We start from the raw sequence: 21,954 nt of genomic DNA, 5'->3' as shown, positions 1-21,954 counted from the left end.
TTATGTTTTGTAGCTAAAACTAGAAATTTTGAGAGAAAGGTCATCTAACCTGAAATGCTTTCTTTTATTAACTGCAAGTTGATTGAATAGATGGGAATCCAAGGGGTTTTGACTAGAATCAGGCACTTCTGTTGACAACCTTCCCAATAACAGGTATAGCAGTTTGGAATGCAGGTCTTACAATCCCAGTCTATCAGGTAACATCAATCATAACACATGTTTAGGAAAAACTTTAAGAAAACAAGGGAATGTGCCAATAGTTTTCTTTTTACAGCATCATGTGTCAATTGATAACAATATACCTGCCTGCTATGCCATGAATCTTGATTTGTCAAGAACCTGTTCTCTCTTCCCAACATGAGAGGTATATACTATAAAAGTCAGATATGAGACAGTTACATAATTAAAAGGGAATAAGTTTTTCACAAAATGGCTGCATTGTTCTCAATTGTCTCTTCCTGAGGGCAAATATTACATAGTATTTATGTGAATGTGTATTCAGTTTCTACTTCTGGATTTATTTACACCAATACCAGGGTAAATTTTGCAGAAGAGGGATAGATACAAGCTAACATTTAAATACAGTCTACAGGACTTAATGTTTAATAACTGTTTTACTATGAAAGTGAGGATTATAAATGACAGAAGAAGCCTTCAGGGTTATATTTGGAACATGCTAAAGTCAAGGTCTGGGGTATAAAACTATCTCATATGTGTACAATGCTCTACAGTCTTAATGTGCTTTTGCTACTGTTCAATGATTTGTTCTTTATACAAATTCTATATTTTATCTAACATGGTAGATGTTTTTACCTGAACTTGGCAATTAAGTAAATAGCCTGCTGAAGTCAAATTGTGCCCAGTGTCACAGACCTGGCTTTAGGAGAGGAACAAGTCTCTTCACTCCCAATCTTACTTGTTCCCTTGTCATCACCATGTCCTAGAGTTCTAAGGGGGCACTAATTCATGTTGTTGGTATTCTCTGTTACGAGGGGAAAAATCTGAATTCATATTCTCTGAGAAAAATCTGTCTTACACAGAATGAAGTAGTAGATCCTTCTTCTATGTTCCTGCTCAGAACCTTTAATATGCTGGAGTGTGGTATGAATTTCTAAGAGTATGTAGTTTTTTGAAGATATGTTTAACCAAAGATCTTTTGCTAGATATTCAAAAGAATACATTTTGAGAAACATTATGTTCTTCCATTAAGTTTCCATCAAGCTCGGAAAAAAAGGCCTTACCATTCCTTGTATATTTGATATTATTTTTTATAATAATACAGAAGTCTTTCAAATCTTGCATCCTTTCTTTATGAAATTTGCAGAACCAATGAAGGGATGCCTAATGCAGTTTGCTTAAGAAGCCTCAGTTAGTGGTTCAGACAGATGCTTTCTGGAATAACAACCAGTGAGCTGTGACTGGAAAGCTATGAAATGTTTTGCACATAAAATGAATCCTTATGCATGGAAAGTCAATATCTGTTGTGAGTGGTTATCGTCTGGTGGGTTAGTTTGAAGGCCTGGGAATTGGAGTAGCTCATTTCAGCTCCCACTCTTTCCCCTCAATGAAGAAACAGGGGCAAAAAATTTACACAAACTGAAATGTGTTGCATTCTGGTTTTGTCCCAGAAATAGTACAAAAAATAAGCCCACTTCTTTTGAGCACATGCAATATGCAAAAGGTAAACTTTTCCAAAAAGAGAACAAAACTGCTTTTTAAAGGCAAAGACTACTTTATTGCATCTCCAAAAATAGTCTTGATATTTTACTCTGCAAAGAGCAAGGGGATATGTTAGACACTCTAACTCTGCTTTATTAACTGAGAACTGTTGGTCTGCTTTTATTGAGATAGAAATCACATTGTAGGCCTACATTTGATTTTGTAATAGAAAAAATTTAAACCAGAAGCCCTGAGAAGACAGAGATGATCGGGTCTTTCCAAATTCAAATCAAGGATTAAATTCAGCTAATCCAGAAAAAGGCAGCAAATCCATTTATATGTTAGTTTGAAAGCCATTAAGAATGAACTTCAATCTTTGAACATTGTGGTGTCTTGGAGCTATATACCCCAGAAAAACATGTTCTTAAGCTTAATCCCTTCCTGTGGGTGTGAATCCATTGTAAATAAGATCTCTCCATGATGTCACTTCAGTTAAGGTGTGGCCCAAATGAATCAGGTTGGGATTTAATCCAGATGACTGGCCTCCTTGATATGTGGACTGTAAGTCTGAGAAAAAGCCATGGGAAGGACCGGAAAGTCAACAGAATGCAGAGGAGCAAGGAGAGACCTCCATGTGCATTGCCATGTGGCAGAAAACCCAAGGACCAAAGATTGTGGACAGCCAGCCCCAGAAGGCCTGAGTCGTCTAGGAGAACACATCACCTTGATAATGTTTTGACTTTGGACTTCCCCCTAACCTCGAAACTGTGAACCAATAAATGCTGATTGTTTAAGCCAACCATTGCTTTGTTTTTGGTTTAGCAGGCAAGAAACTAAAGCAGAAATATTGAAATCATTAGTTTAACTTTTTGGCAGATACCATGAGGTTTATAAGCAATTTCACCAAGATATTCAGTATAAATATATAGGCATGTAAATAAAGGGTTTGTTTCCTTATATTTGCATCCCATTTAGCTCCTGCTTTCTTTCTTGAGATTCTATCTCTGCATTTCCAGTGTCTGGGTTATCTCCAACTCTCTCTCTTCTATTTGTTCCCTCCTTTTCTCCATCCTAATTTTTGGTGAATAGTCAATGGTCAGGCATGGATTAGACAACATGAGAAACATACCTAGTAAAAAAAAAAGAGTAAAAAATAATCACATATAGTATGATTTTAAAATATACTTAATAATACAGTCACTGTGAGCCTCCCCTGTGATTGTCCTATTCCCTTACTCCATGTATTCACTGAAGGCAAACCTCAGCTTTTACCCTCATTAAATCTGAGTAATTGTTTTGCAACGCTGAGCCAAACCTGAATAGAATAATGAAGAAGTATAGAACAAGAAAGTGGTCGAGTGTGTAGAAAGTTCAGGGACCCTCTGATCCAGTAATCATGGTGTAATACTTCAGAGCCTGGGCTCTCAATGCAAGCCTATCTATGTTCAAGTCTCACCTTATTAATTTAAAACTAATTTCTTTTAGTTTTGGCTTCTCCATCTGTTAAATGCAGATAATCATAGTACATATTTCAGAAATTCTCGGGTTGATTACATGAGTACGGTAGTCAGCATATAACAAACATCTCAAATGTTAGCTGCTATAATTAATGTTGTTATCATCAGAATACATGATATTATTGGTAGTAGAAGTAGTAATAGTGGCGGTAAAAGTAATCACATGAGAAACTGAGGCAGGAAGAGGTTAAGTGGATTTTTAAAGGTCATATAGACAGGAAAGGACAGAGTAACCTAACTTCAGTCATGAATTGTCTTGAATTTATGCTCAAGCTTCAACTATTGACATTCCCCAATTCTTCCATCCATTGCCTACTATTCAGATGCCAAGCCTGACTAATGTAGTTCCACTACCCATCTTGGGACCTGGTATATAACTGGCACATGCCAGGAGGTGCTCAGTACATATATAAATGAGGGAAGTGGAGCTTCAGAGTAACCCCTCATCACGGGATGAAGAGAGTAAGGGATTAAATAAATCCTAAAATTATACGTAGAGAACTTTCAGAATGTAAGACCTTAAATTCTGAGGAGAGAGAAATGGTGATGACTTTTGATAACTTTAATAGTTTCAGAGAAGTGAAGATAATAAAATTAAGAAATAAGTTGAAACTGTAAAGAGAGTGGCAGAAAGAGATAATATGAAATTTTAGGAGCCCAAACCAGCAAGACGGGAGCAATGAGTATATGAAAAGAAAACATATTAATTTCATGCAAACCAGGGGTAAAGAGTTTACATCTTTATATTGCAAACATTGAAGGTATTTATAGATTTCATCTTTGCATAGAAACTCCTTAGCTAGTGGTGGTTCATACTTAGGACCTTTATTTTATTTTATATTTTTTCCTTTCCTGCTAATTTATGAACAACTGGTAATAAAGACTGTGCTTTCATTTTAGGTAATGCTCAGAATTGAATGATAATATCTGCTTATGTCAATTTACTACTAACAAGTATTTTATCTGTCTTTTAACATGTTGATAAAAAAAGCAAAGTAACAAATAGTCAATTAAATGCATTTAAAAATTAATTAAGCAAAAGTCTATATGTTGATTAAATTTATTTACTTTCTATAAGAAACAAAAAATCTTCATTTACAGCTAAAAGAAGGATTAAAATGTAAAGATTAAACATTCTTAATATTACTCTGGATTCTACAAGTTTAAACATTAAGACTATTTTCTTTCTATAACCACCTAGATTACTGTAGAACACACATTCTCAATAGAAATGAAAATTGGTTCTTGAAGATGAAAAAATAATACTCTTTTTATGTATGAAGTGCAGACATACAAACAGTACTTAAACAGAAATGCAGCATATTGTGATATTAAAATTTCATGGGGTTAAAAATTAGGAAAAAAAGTCTAAAATAGTTTCTTAGGGAAGCAATCATGAAAAAAAGTTTGAGATACACTGATCTAGAATTTTATAACTCAAATCCCATTTGTACTAGACTGCTTTGATTGGGAAAAGAGTAATTAACCTCCTAGAAATCCCTGTATTATTCAGTAGTTTTAATTGCTCATAACCTATTCTCACTAAGGTTTCCTATCAGTCTTCTTGTGTTTGAAAACAGGACCTGGAGTAGAAGAAACCTGGGTTTGAGTTACAGTTTTATCAAGTTCTAGTTATGTATTCTTATGCAATGTAATTACCCTCTTTAGGCCTGTATTTTCTTAAAATCTGTACAATGGAATAATAATAGCACCTGTTTTATAGAATGTAAAAGAGCCAATAGATAATACAGGTCAATCTTTTAGCCAAAGTATGGGACAGACTTTGCATTCAAGGTGAGTAGAGCCTTGAGTTGTTATGATTCACCTCATTTTGAGTTAGGAATTGCTATTTCCACATGGGAACTATAATACCCCTAACTTTTTTCTTTCTTTCTTTTTTTTTTTTTGTATGCTGTATGGTGGCAGTCACATTTCATTCTTTTTCCAAGTGTCTATCCTATTATCGCAGCAGCATTTTTTGAAATATTTTTGGGGGGCGGTGGGGAGAAGTGCATGGGTTGGGAATCAAACCTGGGTCTCCTGCATGACAGGTGAAATTCTACCACTGAGCTACCCCTGCACCCCTACCCCTAACTTCTGAAGACCAATTAAAACCTTCCCAAAGGTTTTAACCTTCCCAATTTGCTTCCCGATTTTGAACCTTCCCAAAGAATGAAATTATGCATTTTATAATCTGCTCCTCCTCCACCCAGATCTTTTTTGTCATTTTAATCCAAATACATGACAAAAACGACACACATACGTCTGTGTGTATGTACATATATATGTATATATGCATATATAAGTACATCTACATATATGTGTACATGTATAGTCATACACCACTGACTGACAAAGATCAAAGAGGTAAAATTTGGAAAAGGGTAATTAAAAAGGAAAATTGATAAGGCATTTTTCAGAAAATTTGCTAGGTACGGTAAAGGGATAGGAATAATTTTACCTGTTTTCCTATTTGTATCATGAGAAGATATCAACCATACTTTAATATAATGAATACTGAAAAAAATTTCAAAATTTTTGGTCTTATAATGAATTTTTTTCTTAAACCATATTTACCATTGGAATGAGCTCATAAGACAAATGAAAAAACCACCAAACATTTATAGAGCACCCATATTCTCAAGTGGCTTCAGAAATGATGTCTTCTGATACAGTTATTTCTACATTTCCTTCCCATCTCTGAGATTGCTTGTTATAACTGGAGTTTGAGTAGCGTTGTATTTTTCTGGTAGAGTGACAGCTGACTGGTGATAGGTGTAGGCTTGGAAGGATTAGGAGGCTTGAGTAATTCTTTAGTAAGAAAATAAACCTGGAAGATCTGGGCTGGTGTCAAGCTAAAAATCTCCTTCTCATCTACAGTTCTGACAAAATACATTCCAAGATTGAATGCTGTTTTTAAAAGCAATAATTAAACAATAATTAAGCAATAAACCATGAAGTATTTTATTTTACAGCCTGCATGTTTTATAAACAGCCAAGAGAGAAAACATTTGTTGTAAAGTGTTATTAATTGTAGATAATTTGTTATGACCAGATCTACAAAATGCTATTATTGTAGACCATTCCTCCTGGGATAACAGAATGACTTTGTTATGCAAAATGTCTCTCTGCAAAGCTTTGTGCCAGAATCCAATTTTACTCTGACAGCACTTTATTCTACATAGCCAGCAGCACGGAGTTCTGCTCTCTGACCTGTATTGAGAATATGAGGGGAGAGAATAGTTATTGCTTCCCCCACTACTCTTGGAGAAAAAAGAAAGGTGTGCTAGAAGATCTGTGAACCAGGAGTCTTAAGTTCTAACTTCACCATTAACCTTGGAAAACCCACTTACTATCCTGTACTTCAATTTCTGCATCTGTATAATATAGATAATAATTTCTGATTTAACAACTGTCTAGAACCTTTGTAAAGACAAGAGCATTGAATAAAAAGGCTTGTCCCAAAGTATGTAGTGATAGATAGGTGTAAAGAGCCAAGGTGAATCTTTTATTGAACAATGACATGGATGGGTCAAGGATAAGGACCAAGGTACTTATCAGAGTTGATATTAATAATACTTAAGAGGCTCATCCTCAGAGCCGATGCAGTGGATACTGGAAGAGCTGCATTAGTAGGTGCCATCTGTATACCAGAACTGGCATTTTTATCAGTGAAGCCAACTCACCCACAACACCATTCTGAACTTCCTTCAAATAACTGGTCTGTCTGTTTATTTCTGTCATCACTTCTCCATTTGGTTGGGGAAGTCATCTCCTTCATTGTCCACCAGACAAAAAAGCTTATTACATTTCCCTTATTAAATTTCCTTTTTGCTCTTCAACTCTCATTGCCCATGCCCTCTCATTTCTATCAGCTTTATAACATCTAATTTCTCCTTTCTTTTGCTATTATGGAGTCTAATTTTCATCCTAATTGTGAGGCTTCAGGACGTAGCTTTTATTCCAGAGAGTGTTCTCTATGAAGGCTCTCAGAATGATAACCTGGCTTATTAATATCATTACTGATTAATCATGTTAAGTGCAAGAAATGTGTTGAATATTCTTGTTTGAGCTCCCCAAGTATCTATGGATCCTGACTTACATGAGACATGGTTTCACTCCTGATTTGTAAAGACTTCTTTTTTTCTACTCCTGGCTTTATCTTCCTAGATTTGTGATCATCCTCTGGTACTGATTGGTAAAGTTGATTGAACAGTTTGTTGTTGCTTTTTAAAAATCTGAAATAGTTCTCCCATGCTTTTTGGATAAAGTCCAAGATGAGATTCTTTAGTGCGTGTGAGAATGAATTTCAAAGATTTCATTAACTCATCGAAATTGAATGTAAAAGCTTGCGTGCATAGGATTTTGCCCCTCATCCTTTGTCCCTTCCCACCTCCAAGAATCCACAGCTTTAAGCATACTCTCAAAGGAGTCTGTGACTTCCTAGTAGATTAGGGACCCCCATATTGAGCCCAGGGAGACTGCCAAAACCAAACATTGCAAAGGTGGGTAAGGAGATTGGACAGCAAAATGAATTTAAAAGAACTATCCCCATTTTCTTTCAAACCCTCCCCTTATTTCTCGGTGCACTTAAACTGTTGTTATATTAAGGTATTCCCAACTATGCCTCTTAAAGCAGGTTTTTGCTTGTTGTGTAGGCAGGGATGTTCTTATTTTCTGGCTCCTATCTCTCCTATGAGGAGTCTTCCTCCCTCTCCAGTCCACTGTCCAAGGCTTATCAATAGAGCCCTGCCCCAGGCTGTGTATTATGTACCAGTGGGGTGGAATGCCTAAAGCAAATCTAGAGTTAAGAAGTACCATGGGGAGAGCCCTTGGGGGAAGGGGGGTGGACTTAAGGGAGCAGAGCTCTGATTTCCCCTCTAGCAATAATCCTCACCACCCACCTGCCCCCAACCCTTGAGGGCAAGGAATGAGGCTCAGTGTGAATTAATTTCTCAAAGCAAGCCTGCCTGCTAGGTCCACAGTAATTGTCTTCCCTTCTTGTTTTAGGAAGAGGAAACCTCATTTCTGATTTTCCCTGGAGTACACCTCTTGTTTGCTCGTATCCACCTGAGCTAATGTAGTCCAAAATTGCTTTATTCTCACACCTCTGTTGTTCATCCTTTACTTGGCTTCCCTCTAGGTTAACTTGCACTTTCTGAGGGCCTAAGGATGTACCTTTAAATATAACAAAGTTATTGATTCCTTGATGCCATCCTCATTCATCTCTAAGTTATTAATTCCTTGATACCCTCCCCAATTAAAGCGGATGTGTTATGCTAATAGAGTTCTATCTCTCTCTCTTGTTTTACAGTGGTAAATCCCAGCTCTCTGGGAGCTCTTCCACACAGCTTTTGAGCACCAGAACTACTCCTTTGAGGATCACTGAATGTGGAACTCAGCCTCAGACTACAATACATGGAAATAGAGAAAAAGTAAAGTTTGCAAAATGTGTACTGTTCAACTCAGATCCAAGGTTTTCTTGCCCCTATTCATACCTAGCCCCCATTTTGTCTCTGGTTCTCAAGATCTAATCTGCTTTGGGGTCTGGGAGTTTGAGGTCTCATGCAAAAAATGACAGAGCCATACACCCTCCCAGTAGCAGGGGCACAGAAGAACATTATTGTAGAGCATGCCATTTGGGTCCCATGGTCATATGTGCATGGTTCCCTTGTGAGATCAAAAGCCTGATAATGACTCCCTAGCTACCCCAGTTAGAGTACTCTAAGTTCTCCAGTCTCCCTATGATGTGATATAGAACCATGTTTCAGAGTCACTTTTATCAAACCCCCTGGGTGAGAATGAGAACTTTAGAGAAAAGGATTCTCTCTGGGGAGATGAATTCTTGCTTTCATCTATGACAGTTATAGAACAGCTAACTTCAAACCAAATCCCATTCCCATTTGCTTCCCCTGGCCCTTATTTTTCTCACCCTAGCTGAGACCTTATAGAAGATCCAGGACTCATATGGATATCTCGATATGTGGTTTGGTGCATTTGCAGCCACTTTCTCCCTAAAGTCTGAAAATCATCTTTCACATCAGGAGATAATGGAGTCACCTAAAATACAGCCAAGTTTGCCCTTAGTTAGAGGATAATTAAAGTAAAATACAATGGTGATATAACACTATTGGATTTACAAATGTGTTCTCAATGGACTTTTTAAAATTAGGGTAAATATGCAAGTTGACTATAAGTTGGGAAAAACATCATTAAATTGAGTGAAACATATTACTTACAAACAATGCTTTTGCCCCCAATCTATTGTTTAAGTATTCACTGAGTTCTTACTATGGTTCAGTTCCAAGATGTTAAAGGAATTCCAAAAATATGTAAATATGGTTGGCCATTTCCACAAAGAGTTCCCTCTTTACTAGGAGAAGAGAAACTATAAAACTAAATGTCCAAGGTGTATACTTCTCAGAAGAATCAAAGTTACTTCCAAGGGTATAGGTGTACTGAATTTAATTGCAGCAAGTTCCTGAACTGTATGCAAACATGCATACTATGTTTAATGAGCAATTCTCTAAATGGTTGGAGCTTCCTGATTTTTATGATTACTTTATACTGTCAAACTAAGATAACCAAATCAAAGGATTCAGAAACTACAGATAGCTCTATTTCTAACCACATGCTTCTACCAAAGGCTTTATATATTTTGGAAGAAAGGTAGGAGCTAACAAAGGGGGGGGTCACACATGGTAGGCTAACAAACATTCAAACATATTGCCAAAATGACTCAGAGATGAATGAGGATGTACCTTTAAATATAACAAAGTTATTGATTCCGTGATGCCATCCTCATTCATCTCTAAGTTATTAATTCCTTGATACCCTCCCCAATTAAAGTGGGCATTGGTATTGAGATGAGAATAATGTCCTACAATGGCATGGAAGTAGCAGAGTATACCCAAAACTGACCAGGATGAATGGAAAAAGACAATCTAGTCCTCACCGATAATTTGGACAGACAAGCAGAAGCCAAGTGTCACTTTTGTCATATGTAACAGGTAATGGGTTCCTAGGGCAGATAGCTCCCAGAATGACTGAGGTTAATTTTCTATCCATATAAAGTGGTGGCTTGGAGTGGTGAATTTTGGAGCATTTTTTTTTTTAAGCGCTATTTCTATACAGCTGAGTTTGTGGACTAAGAGCCCATTATTTACCTGAGTACTTCCCACATCCCTAGGCATGGCAAACTTTAATGTTCTTCTTGAAGAAGGTATTCATATTTCAATGTTCCTGTGTCTTTCATTCTCCTTTGCCCAAACCTCCCTGTTGTAAAGAAGCTTAGTGAATTTCCCTCTTCCTCTATGTGTCACTTATGGGCTGGATATGATGCAGTGCTGCAGAGGTTGACTGTGAAGAATGTTACAAGAGTTTCAATCCTTTGCAGGTCAGAAAAAATAGAACTGTATGGTAATCAATCACTTCTCACCCAACTTAGCTGTTGAACAACAAATTAGTACTGGGGAGCAAAGTGGATGTCTTCTATACTGGCTCATTTCAGTGAGGGAAGAGCTGAGCTAAATAAAGAAGCTGCTGGTACCTCAGTGGAGAGGAGGAGAGGAGGCAGGTTTAGGGCCAGGGCAAGACCTTTGTCTATGCCTACCTGGGAACCTTTTTAATGTAGGATAACTTTTGCTACATATAGCTTCCTCTGTTCTTCTTCATCTATAGCCACTGATTCATTCTCACTTCTAAAAGCCAGTTTGCTAACAATTAGTAACAAGCTCAGACTGATGCAAAACTGCAAATTCAGAAGTTTTCTTCCCCTTCTACAATCCCACTTGTCCTGTCTTCTTGCAGTCTGTTTAGTATGACTATGTTATGAAGCACCTCTCAGGCTCCTAACCATGTATTTGACCCTGTGATACGTCCTATGGTAGATTCAAGTGAGAATAGGACATCACAGGGACCAAAGAGCTGCATGCTATCTAACAGTATCCCTGGTGCCCATTGTGGAGCTGAGATGAACTGCGAGGGTGTGCTGCCTGGAGAGAGGGAGTAGGAGAAGTTGCAGGAGACTGAAGGGAACAGCACTGAACCAGGGGGTTCCAGGACCTGGTCATGAGAGGAGGAGCATTTATCCATGGCAGTAGAGTTAGCATTACTGTGGGGAGAACTGGAAAACATAGTGCAAAACATCAAGAATGAAGGGTGAGGCAAGGTGATGCTAGAAAGGAGAGAATGAGCAATGAGGGCTGAGGCTGAGATGATCAAAAGCAGGCAGGAATGTGGCACAAAAAATGGGTCAAGACCAGCGGTTCAGAACTAAGGCTGTGAACAGTAAGAGAGAGCCTGAGCTCTCCTTTCATGTGCTGCCCAGTATGAGGCCCTCGTGTGAGGATGGAAGCTGAAAGAAACCATTAAGGGCTGAAGCAAAGCAAACTTATAATGTGCATTTAAGGGACAGACTTTAATAGAGGGCAAATAATCATTATAAATATTATAGCATGTTATAGTTTTTTCTAAATAATTTAACACTATATTTAAAGGTGTGTCCTTCATGAAGAAAGCATTTTGAGGATAATTAAACAATTCAAGACCCTTCGTTTATTTGCTGGTTTTGTATGTAGGAATTCTCCCACTAAACCTTACCTTTCAATTAGAAATCATACTCTTGAGAATTGTCCCAAACTGCCTCCTACTTATCTGCACCACAGAGTATTTTCTCGCTCTGTATCTTGTCCTTCATACCAATTCCTATGCATGCTAGCCTTTGCAATTTAGGATGTAACTGATTGATGTTTCTGGATAATGAACTTCAGGTTTTACCCAGTCTATGCATTGGTTTAGTCCCTGAATGGTTCTGCTTTGAAAGCCTGGCAAACAAACTCCTTATAAAGGACCATGGTAAGTCTAGGGAACTCTAGAGACCTAGAAATGTAGCCTAATAGGCAGTGCTTGGTTTTCTAGGTCACATACCCTACTTGACTCCAGCTTTCTTGAGAAAGCCAGACCCTGCTGGGACACCCTCCTTTACACCACCACTGGATCGCCACCTATTATTTTGACTTTGTTGGATAAAAAATTATTTCTTTCTATCAATCTGAACAAATAGGGAGTGAATGATTACATCAGAAGCATTTTCTATATTTAAAAATTCAAGCTACAAGGCTGTCTTCATTAAGAATACCCCAAATCAGGAAGAGTTACAAATAATTCCCTTTACAGGTGGGGCTGCCACACTTGCTCAAACAAATAGCGTATTATCAACACAAGCATTGTACTGTTTCTAGTGCACTAAATTGAATTGACCTTGCAAAATTACTTTTTTAACACCCTCCTTAGGTAGAAAGATAATATGTATGCGTGAAAAGTTAAATAATAATATGAGCAATGTAAGTAGTTTATGATTAATTAGCCAGTGAATCCTATAAGCAATAAGTCTTAGAGTTTAGAGGAGTGATTAATCAGAACCTCACTGAATTGGGGAGGCTTACTAAAGGGGGTAGTATTTGAAATGATCTTGAAAACTGTGGAGAATTGTTAAAGGTGGAGAAGCAGAGAGGATGTATTCTGGGGAGGAAACGCAAGGGTCATGGAGGGAGAAAAAATTCATGCGTGGAGGCAATGATAAGCTACAATTTTGCTTATAAAAGAAGTTGTTAGAGATTCTGCATCAAATCTTTCCTCTCCTTTCACAAGGATTATTTGATAGGATTTTCTTCATAAATTTTGAGGGCCAGTCTCTACAAATAAATTGTATTATCTAGGTCTCCAATTAGGACCATCCTCATCAAATATCATGGTGAACAGCAAGTCTTTAACTCCTTCTACTATTACTTTCCCTTCTTTAGACAAGAAAAACAGTATGGGCGGGCCGCGGTGGCTCAGCGGGCAAAGTGCTTGCCTGCTATGCCGGAGGACCTCGGTTCGATTCCCGGCCCCAGCCCATGTAACAAAAACGGAGAAACAGAATACAATAAAACAAGAAAATGTTTAAAAATGTTTCCCTTTCTTCCTTCCTTCCTTCCTTCTATCTTTCCTTCCTTCTCTCTGTCTTTCCTTTAAAAAAAAAAAAAAAAAAAAAAAAAAAAAAAAAAGAAAAACAGTAGATTGATCCAGTCTACCCCCTTACCAAGCACTATTCTATCCTATTTCCTTAGAGTCTTTTTCATCTGAAAAAGCTTTTTGTGTTGTCTGCTTTCAAAGGAGATTTTAAGCAAACATACCTCATAAGAAATATTTTATAAGAAGTTAATTGTATGATAATGCATATTAAGCAAAAGTATATAAACAAGGGAAGAGAATATTTATTCTTTAATTTATGTAATGAATTGGAAGAGAAGTTCAGGGATACCCAAATGAGAAAATACCATGAATCTGTCTAAGAGAAAAATTTGATTGACTGAGTAACAAAATAAAAGTAATTAAATAGTGTTATGATCATTGGAAATTTAGATGAGGTCTATTTATTGGGTAGTCTGAGCAGGTATGGGGTCATTCAAAGGTAAGGAAAGCAACATTCCATCTTTGGGAATCCCACTACACATGGATAAGAATGTCTAAATAATAAAAGTTCAAATATACCAATAGATACCTTAGGATATGAAAATAACATCCTGCATTACATGATCATATAAAATGGTACTTCACTGATAATATAAAAACACTTTTACATTCTCCACAGGAAAACAAGTATCTGCAAGCACTTTTTAAGAAGTGCTCTAAAAATTTCACCAATTCAGACCAACTGCAAGCACAGCTATTAGGCTGCATATAGTTGTTAATGAGATGTTGGTGACATAGATGACCCAGAACTTGCACACAAAGGGCTTTCTATTTGTTTGGGAAGATGCAGTCATAGTCAGGTGTCAAAAGAGCGGACAAGAGGGGAAGGAATAGCCCCAACAGTCTCTCTTATTTTCCCCCTCTGTTTTCTTGCTGGTGTTCCACATCGGCCAAATCCAACCAAAAGGGTTTAAGTTAAAGCAGGCCATAAAAGTCAATCTCCTAGGACACAAAATAAGGAAGATATGGGCAGGAATTGTATTTGAAAGGTCAACTAGGGAGATGATTTTACAGGAAGAGGGGACACAAATGATCCACCTTTTAGCCATTGTGTATATGGGTAGGTCAGAGAAGCCATCTAAGAAACAGCTCCCTACAAGGTCAGGATGCTGTCCTACAGACTGTGAAACCGGCCTTAAACAAGCAGCCAATACATAGTATTATTCCCACAGCCAGATGACTCAGATTCATAAGCTTGCTTTCTATTCCAGCAATTGGATTCAGTGAATTTGGTGCATTGTATACTTGTTCACAAATATTCACTGTCCATTCTTGGGTGAGGGATTTTATTTCCCTGCCCGATTTACATCAGGTTTGGTCAGGTGGTTTATGTTAGCCAATGAAATGTGATCAGAAGAGATGTACATCACTTCTAAAAAGACGATTTAAAACTCATTAAATGGTAATAAATATCTGTTAGAAGGGACACGAGACAATACCCAAGATGGTGTAATTTTCTCTGTTTTAATTCAGAAGTAATTCAGTTAGTATTTGCTTCCAATCCTGCTGGCATGGCCCAAGAAAAGAATGCCAGCTTTGTTTGTTTAAAAAGAAAGAATTAGTAGACAATGCATACATACATACATATATATATATATATATATATATATATATATATATATATATACACACACACATGTATATATGCATGCATACATATGCATGTAGTATGTGAGTGTGTTCATGCATGTCTGTATACATATATTTATATCCATACATATTTTATGCATTTATATATTGGTTTGGGAAAGTAATAGAAAGAGAAATGTCAAGAATGAAAAAAAAAAAAACAAAACAAAATAATTTCAGTGAATGGTTCGTTGTGATCTCTTTTTCTTCTTTCACAAAGACCAACAATGTTTAGATGGAGGATGCTTTATCTGCCTGCATCCTGGAATGAAAACCTTGTGGAACAGATGCACATCCAACCGGTAATGGAGAGGTGCATAAAATAGAAATAAAACCTGTAAACGACTGAGATTTTGCTGTCATTTGTTACCACAACATAATTTAGCCTATCAAAATTGATACAGAAATACTGGAGAATATGGTCCTGGTTTCATTCAATCAAAGCTACTACCTGCCTCTGGCTATTTTGTGTTCCTCAGCAACTCGCCTTATACCCAGGGGAAAGGAGATGGTTACTATACAGTCATAGGTGGGGCTAAGTCTTGAACCCAGATAATTCACTGAGGGCATGAATCCCAACACCAAGAGTTGCTTTATGGAAAACTTTGGCAATCCAATAAAGACAAGACCACTAAAGACTCAGATTTGTGGAATGAAGGTTTGAGTCATCCCATCAGGTAAAGAATCCTGACCAGGTGAGATCAAGAGTAAGGGTAAAGTACACTGGGTAGTAGGAGAAGGAAGCCATGATCACCAATTCTGGACTTAAGATCCATGAAAGATTCAGGGAACAATAGCAATGCTATCACATGTTAATTGAGTCTTCCTTTCTTTCATTTTTGTTCTTTCTTTTATTTTTGATCACTATTTTTTTTGTCCTTGCTACCTTGTGTGAAGCATGCAGGTGGTAGCTAACATTATTATTAAAAACAATTTGGGATTAGGACTAAACAGTCAGTGCATTGCAATGATATAGCAGCGTATGGAACTTTAGTTCTTCCCTATATCAGAGATGAGAATTTTATCTTCTAAGCTAAGGGCAAGAATGAATGCTGATTGACAAAAGGAGTTCACTGTAACTAGTTATTTTCCATTTGCTCCATGACCTGTCCATCATCTACTTTTCTTGGACCTCCTCTGTGATCCGGGAGGTTGGTCTTATGGCCTGCAGTACACGGCCATTTATTGGCTGGCTTTCAGTTAAGTTAATGAGAGGAATAAATAGGAAATCAAAGGGCAGAAGAAGAGACAGGTCCCTTTCCTATTCCTTCCTGCTTCAGAACCACATCTCTGGCCATGGCTGAATCCACCCATGAATGTTATCATGCCAGGTAGCCATTCTCCATGGTTCTAGCTTTTGTCAAATTCTAGTAACAATATTTACTTCCCTGATTCTTCATATCTGGAGACGGTATTAGCTTTCCACAGTTGTTAGACCTTGGATGATTCCATAGGCCTTATCATTTCCCTTAAGTGTACTGCCTTTATGTGAATCTCTTTCTTTGACTTCCTCATCTGTTTGTTTCCTCTCACCCTTGTCTCTCTATGCTTGTATAATACCTTGCATATATCTTTACCACACACTTCCAATGCAGATCATAAATACTCATTTATTTGTCAGTTAAGGATGGAAACTGTATCTTATTTGACTTTAATTTACAGATATTTTTACATGGAGGTAAACACTGAATCTGATAACTCTGATTGAAATCCTTTCAATAGCAAATTTCCAAGCTTTGGATTATCTCCTCTCAATCTGGAAGAAAAATGACATATCACTATCTTCCGGAGCAACAAAGAATGATGTGTGCATTAGGCAGAGCATATGACTGGAAATCTGAAGACCTGGTAACTCACAAAAGTCTCGTGCTCTACTTCATAATGAGAGTCCTTGTATTAGATGATCTCTATTAGCACTGATGGTCTTAATATTGTATTTGCAGATTTTGATTAACCAATCCCTCAATGTATTATTTGAAAAATTATATTATTAGGATTTTCTTGGTGATGGGTGGTAAAAGGAGGAAAAGGCACCAGCAATCAAACTGAACAGGCCAATATACATGAAACAATTAGTTAACAGTACAAGATGGTATATGAAAGCATTCTTAATAGGGTGATATAGACTTTAAGAGCTTTGGGAGCTCAGAGAAGAGGGCAATCAATAAAACATAAGAGTATTCCAGGGAGGCTTTAGCTCGAGGAAACATGCAGTTTATATTTTGAAGTGGAAGGTTTTAAGACTGTGTTTATCCTGAGTCATTGGCAGCGTCTCTCTAAATATATGCCACTCAAAGGATGGAAGAGGCAATAACACATAGCAGTGTCTACTAGCCGATATTTCCCATAATACGCAGTGTCCCCAATGTTAGAACTTGAGGTATTTTACAACTGGCATCCATGTGAGACAATGTAACACAATCACAGAAAAATTACTAGACCAAAATTTGGGAGACGTCTCTCCTCTTGTATCTGTGTTCTTCTAGTCACATGATAAGAACAAATATCAGCAACCTTCCTTTGTAGGTCTCTCCTTACAAGGTATTAATACAAACCTCATTACACTGAAATCTTGGAGGGTGTTCATTAGAACCTTTATAGAACACCTATAAAGTCTATGTCTAGGGTTTAAAAGCTAAAACAAGTGATAGGAATTAGCCAATCATACTATAATTGAACTCACCATGAATCTTTTCTACATTTAGGTAAAGCTTCTGGAGATAGCCTCTTTGCTACACAGTAGAATACCTCCACACTTGGAAACATAGCATGTCTTGTCTACATCTGTAGCTTTCCCAAAATTTACCAGGTAGATATTCAACAGGATGAAGAGGGCAATATGGAAAGATTATACAGATTGAAATTTAATATGAAATATTATAAAACTTTGGTTAAGTGGGATTTACTGAATTTCTGAAAAAAAAAAGATTGAACTGAAACCTCTCTTTCTCTCCTTTTCAGGTCTTGATTTGAAAGTATTGGCTCTCTTTTCAAACAGATCTAAACATATATATGTATTCATCTTTATATATGTAGATTATATATTTAATATGACATTTATTTATTTATTTATTTATATTTTACATAACATGTATTTAGCAGCTATTCTGCTTACTCTTCTAGACCCTGTTTCTGCTTCAATCCAGGCAGCTAGGTTAACTATAACTTTATCATTTTTTGTTGTTGGTGTAATTGTTGGTTCATTCTGAATGTCACTAGCCACAATTTGCCAGTGTAAAACTTGAAAGTGGTTGACAGAAGAGAAAGGTTACCATCAGAAGAGACAAGTTTACCCATGCGGGGTTGTTTTGGGCCATGGGAGATTGAGATGGTCATCCGGTGTCTTCAGCAGGCAAGGAGGGAGCTGTGAAGAGTGCAACTCTCTGTAAGGAGGGGCCAGGGGAATGTGCTTGCTTTCCTGGGCAGGGGAAGCCTATTTCAGAGACCTAAGTCCTGTAATTCCAGAAACGTAGTAAGTGGATGGCTAGTACACAGTGAGGAGTGGACACTGTGACAGCAGACAGTGTGGGCATCTGTTAACACACACACATATATATACACATATATTAAAATCTTAGGCATATATGACATTTCTTTTAAAAAACTCGGTGTAGATGATAGTCTGAATGGGCAATGAACAAGGCATAAATCCTGAGTGTTTTTAATATCACAAAATTTAAATCTTTAGTGATATTTCTTTCTTTGCAAGTTGCCCATTTGTATCCTTAAATTAAAACATTATGGGAAAAAAATTAAGATTTCTTTCCACATTAGCAGGAATACTATTACTGGTCATTTAGAGTTTCTGGTGAGTGCTTCAGTGAAGAGAGGAAAACATGAGAAGCTCACCGTTAACACCCTCTGCAGACAAGTTGTACATAGAGGGATCTTCCTTAGATCAAGACCAAGGGGGATTAAAATCAAGAGCACGTCTTCTCAACTTTCCAAAAGAAAAAGTATCTATGATCTGCTTCACCACTAATGTTATCTTGAGATAAGGAACCCGGGATGATGGAATGAAGCTTCTTAAAACAAATTTTTCCTTGCTTGTTTCAATTATTTAAAATTGTTCTACATCTAAGAAAAATTTTAACCAAATCTTGATAAAAGTTTGGATATGAACAAATGTGTCTTGAAATGTAAAAATATCAACATCCTTTGGAGAGTGTCAGGATATATTAAAACCATAGCTATGAAGAGGAAAATGATTGTTAGGGCTGGTTAGCTAAATTTGATTTCGTAGAGAGGATTTTCTACTTGATGGCCACGTACTTATTTATACAGATATGCGCACAAATATATATTACATTATAGACAGAATAATACAATATCAAGACCTTCAATTCTAATAGAGATCATCTAGTAAAGGCCTCTTATTATGAAGTTGAACATAAAGTCCAGACAATGTATCTGTGCAAGTCACCAGGTCTTCAGATTTCCAGTCACATGTTTTGCATAATGCACACATTGTTCTTTGTTGCTCTGGAGGATGGCAATGGAGTGAATGCAATCACCAGATTGTACTTTATTTTTCTACAATTTCTCTAGCCACCTCCTTTGTCTCTTAGCTGCTAAGGATTGTGTTGGACAATCGTTGGGGTAGTGACGCTTAAAGAGTAGACATTAACCATTAGAAGTATTCTATTTGGAGAGGTGGACTTGGGCATATTTTTGTTTTCCATTAAACAAGCCCACTGGAGGGTATGTTTTCTTTGCATTAATTTCCTGATGTGTCTTACAGTCATCCTAGTGAGCATGTCAACCCTCAGATCTTCTGGTAACTCCCATTGTTGTGTTGCCTTGACAGCCACATCAGAATCCACCCAAGAGTAATGAACACAACTGTTCCTCCTCCTTCTTTGTCATGTCCTAATGGCTATGGCTTTATAATCACATACCTTTGATCAAGACCTCTCAATAGACACTGGTATATAATGTTTGCATCTACTAATTTTTATTAATTTGAATTTATTCCATCAATACATAAAATTCTTTCCTTCTAGAAGGAAACAGAGCTCAGTATCATGAAGCTATTTCTCATTGTATCTATGAACAGATTTCTAACCATTGTTTTAAAAAATGTTTCAATGCTTCTCAACATAATTAAGACTCAGATTTGTTTCATTGGTAGCAGTTTATGGCTAATAAATACATACCAGAATTTGTTGTTTTGGAGAAAGGTACCAACCCCAATGTTCCATAATGTTGTTTGAATGGTAGAGAACTTAATTAGATTATTGGAAAAAATTCTTTTATCAGCTTTGCCTTTTGTCTTAAATTATTTCTGAGTACTCTAAGGAATGGGAAGTAGGTAGACCCAGTGGAAACTAAAAGCCTGCATTCATTTTGGTTCAGCACAGATAAATCTTCTTAGTGGACACTAAATATGTAAACTTTTTTATTACCATACTCCCAGGATATCAGGCCTCATATATTGGGGTTGAGACATCACAGCATCAGTTCCTGCATTACCTAAAGTTAGGACATTGTATTAGGGTTCTCTAGGGAAACAGAACCAACAGGAGATATTTGTAAATATATTCTGAGATTTTATGTAAGTGTCTCATGCAACTATGGGGATGAACAAGTCTAAATTCTGTAGGGCAGGCTGCAAGCTGCTACACCAATAAAGGTCTTTAGTGAATTTCCCAGGAGAGACTGGCTGGCTGAAGTAGAGACAAAAGTTATCTCTCTGATTGCTGAAGTCATCATCTCTCACTTAAAATCCTTCAACTGTTTGGATTAAATGACTCTCACTGTGGAAGACACTCCCTTAGTTAATTGTAGATATAATCAGTTATATATGAAATCAACTGACTGATGATAAAAGTCGACAAAATATCTTAACATTAATGGTTAGGCCAGTGATTGCTTGACCAGACAACTGGGATCTATCACCTGGCCAAACTGACACATGAACCTAACCATCACAGTCCACCCCTTGTCAAGTCGGCAGCTATCCACATCACCTTTATCTCTGAATAAAAAACAATAACAGACATGCTTAATCTCTAAATAAAAAACAATAACAGACATATTTTTTGCCTAACAATATTCAACTGTCCTGCATACAACTGGAAATGCACTAGATCTCTCCAAATAGGGTGCAAGTCCTTGGGTAGTATTCATTTTTAAACTTGATATCTTTTATCTTAATACTATAACATGAACAATACAACCTATATCATATGATAAGGGGATAAGATAAGAAGGGAAACAAAGATATTTGTTTTATATATAGAAACAAACATACAACAAAACAAGGAAGAAATACTCATACCATTATAATCCTCATTTCTAAAACTGGTCACATGATCATAGTTCATATTTATAACTACCTTCTTCCACTACCCATTCTATGTTCCCTTTACCTGAGCAAGCACCTCAGCTGGCCATGGTCCTTTGCCTGGAGCGGAGGATGAGGGGGGGAACCAAACCTTCATTCCTGAAGTTTCTGGGCCATTGATAGTCCTGTCTGGATTGAGTTGTTTCAGTTTTCCATTGACTTGAATCACAGAGCATGGTAATACCACGAGATGCGTTAGAGGATATCCTGTATCCCAGGAAAACTCTTCTTTACATCCATTGTATGGTTGTAGTCCTATTTCCCCTTGATAGTCAGGATCAATTACCCCATACAGAATAGTAATACTGTTGATTCAGAGGCATGAGAAGCTCAAAGTGGCCATGGCAGTCTTAACTTCCAGTTCAATGGAATTATTGTTGTGTCTCCTGATGAAAGTAATTCTTTTTTTGGCTCTAATACCTACAGACAAGCAAAGCTTAAGGTTTCAGGCAAAGAAAGCAAAAATATTTCTAGTGAATCACTGAGGGTAATAGTGTGTGGTGCCACTCCCATTTCCACCCCTTGCTTCCTGGAACCATGAATCCTTATGGGAGAAACAGCACCATAGAGTGGATGCTGATTCAGAGTATACACAGTCTCCTGAAGAACATTGCCCCAGACCTTCAAGGAATTGCCACCTAGTTGGCACCATAAATGTCTTCAAAAGGCCATTCTACCATTCTATCAACCCAGCTGCCCCTGGATGATGAGGAACATGGTAAAACCAGAGAATTCCATAAGCATGTGCCCATTTCTGTATTTCATTTGTTGTGAAGTGGGCTCCTT

Source organism: Tamandua tetradactyla, chromosome 18 (assembly GCF_023851605.1).
Source record: "Tamandua tetradactyla isolate mTamTet1 chromosome 18, mTamTet1.pri, whole genome shotgun sequence".
Lineage (NCBI taxonomy): Eukaryota > Metazoa > Chordata > Mammalia > Pilosa > Myrmecophagidae > Tamandua > Tamandua tetradactyla.
Note: the sequence above shows the minus strand (reverse complement) of the source record.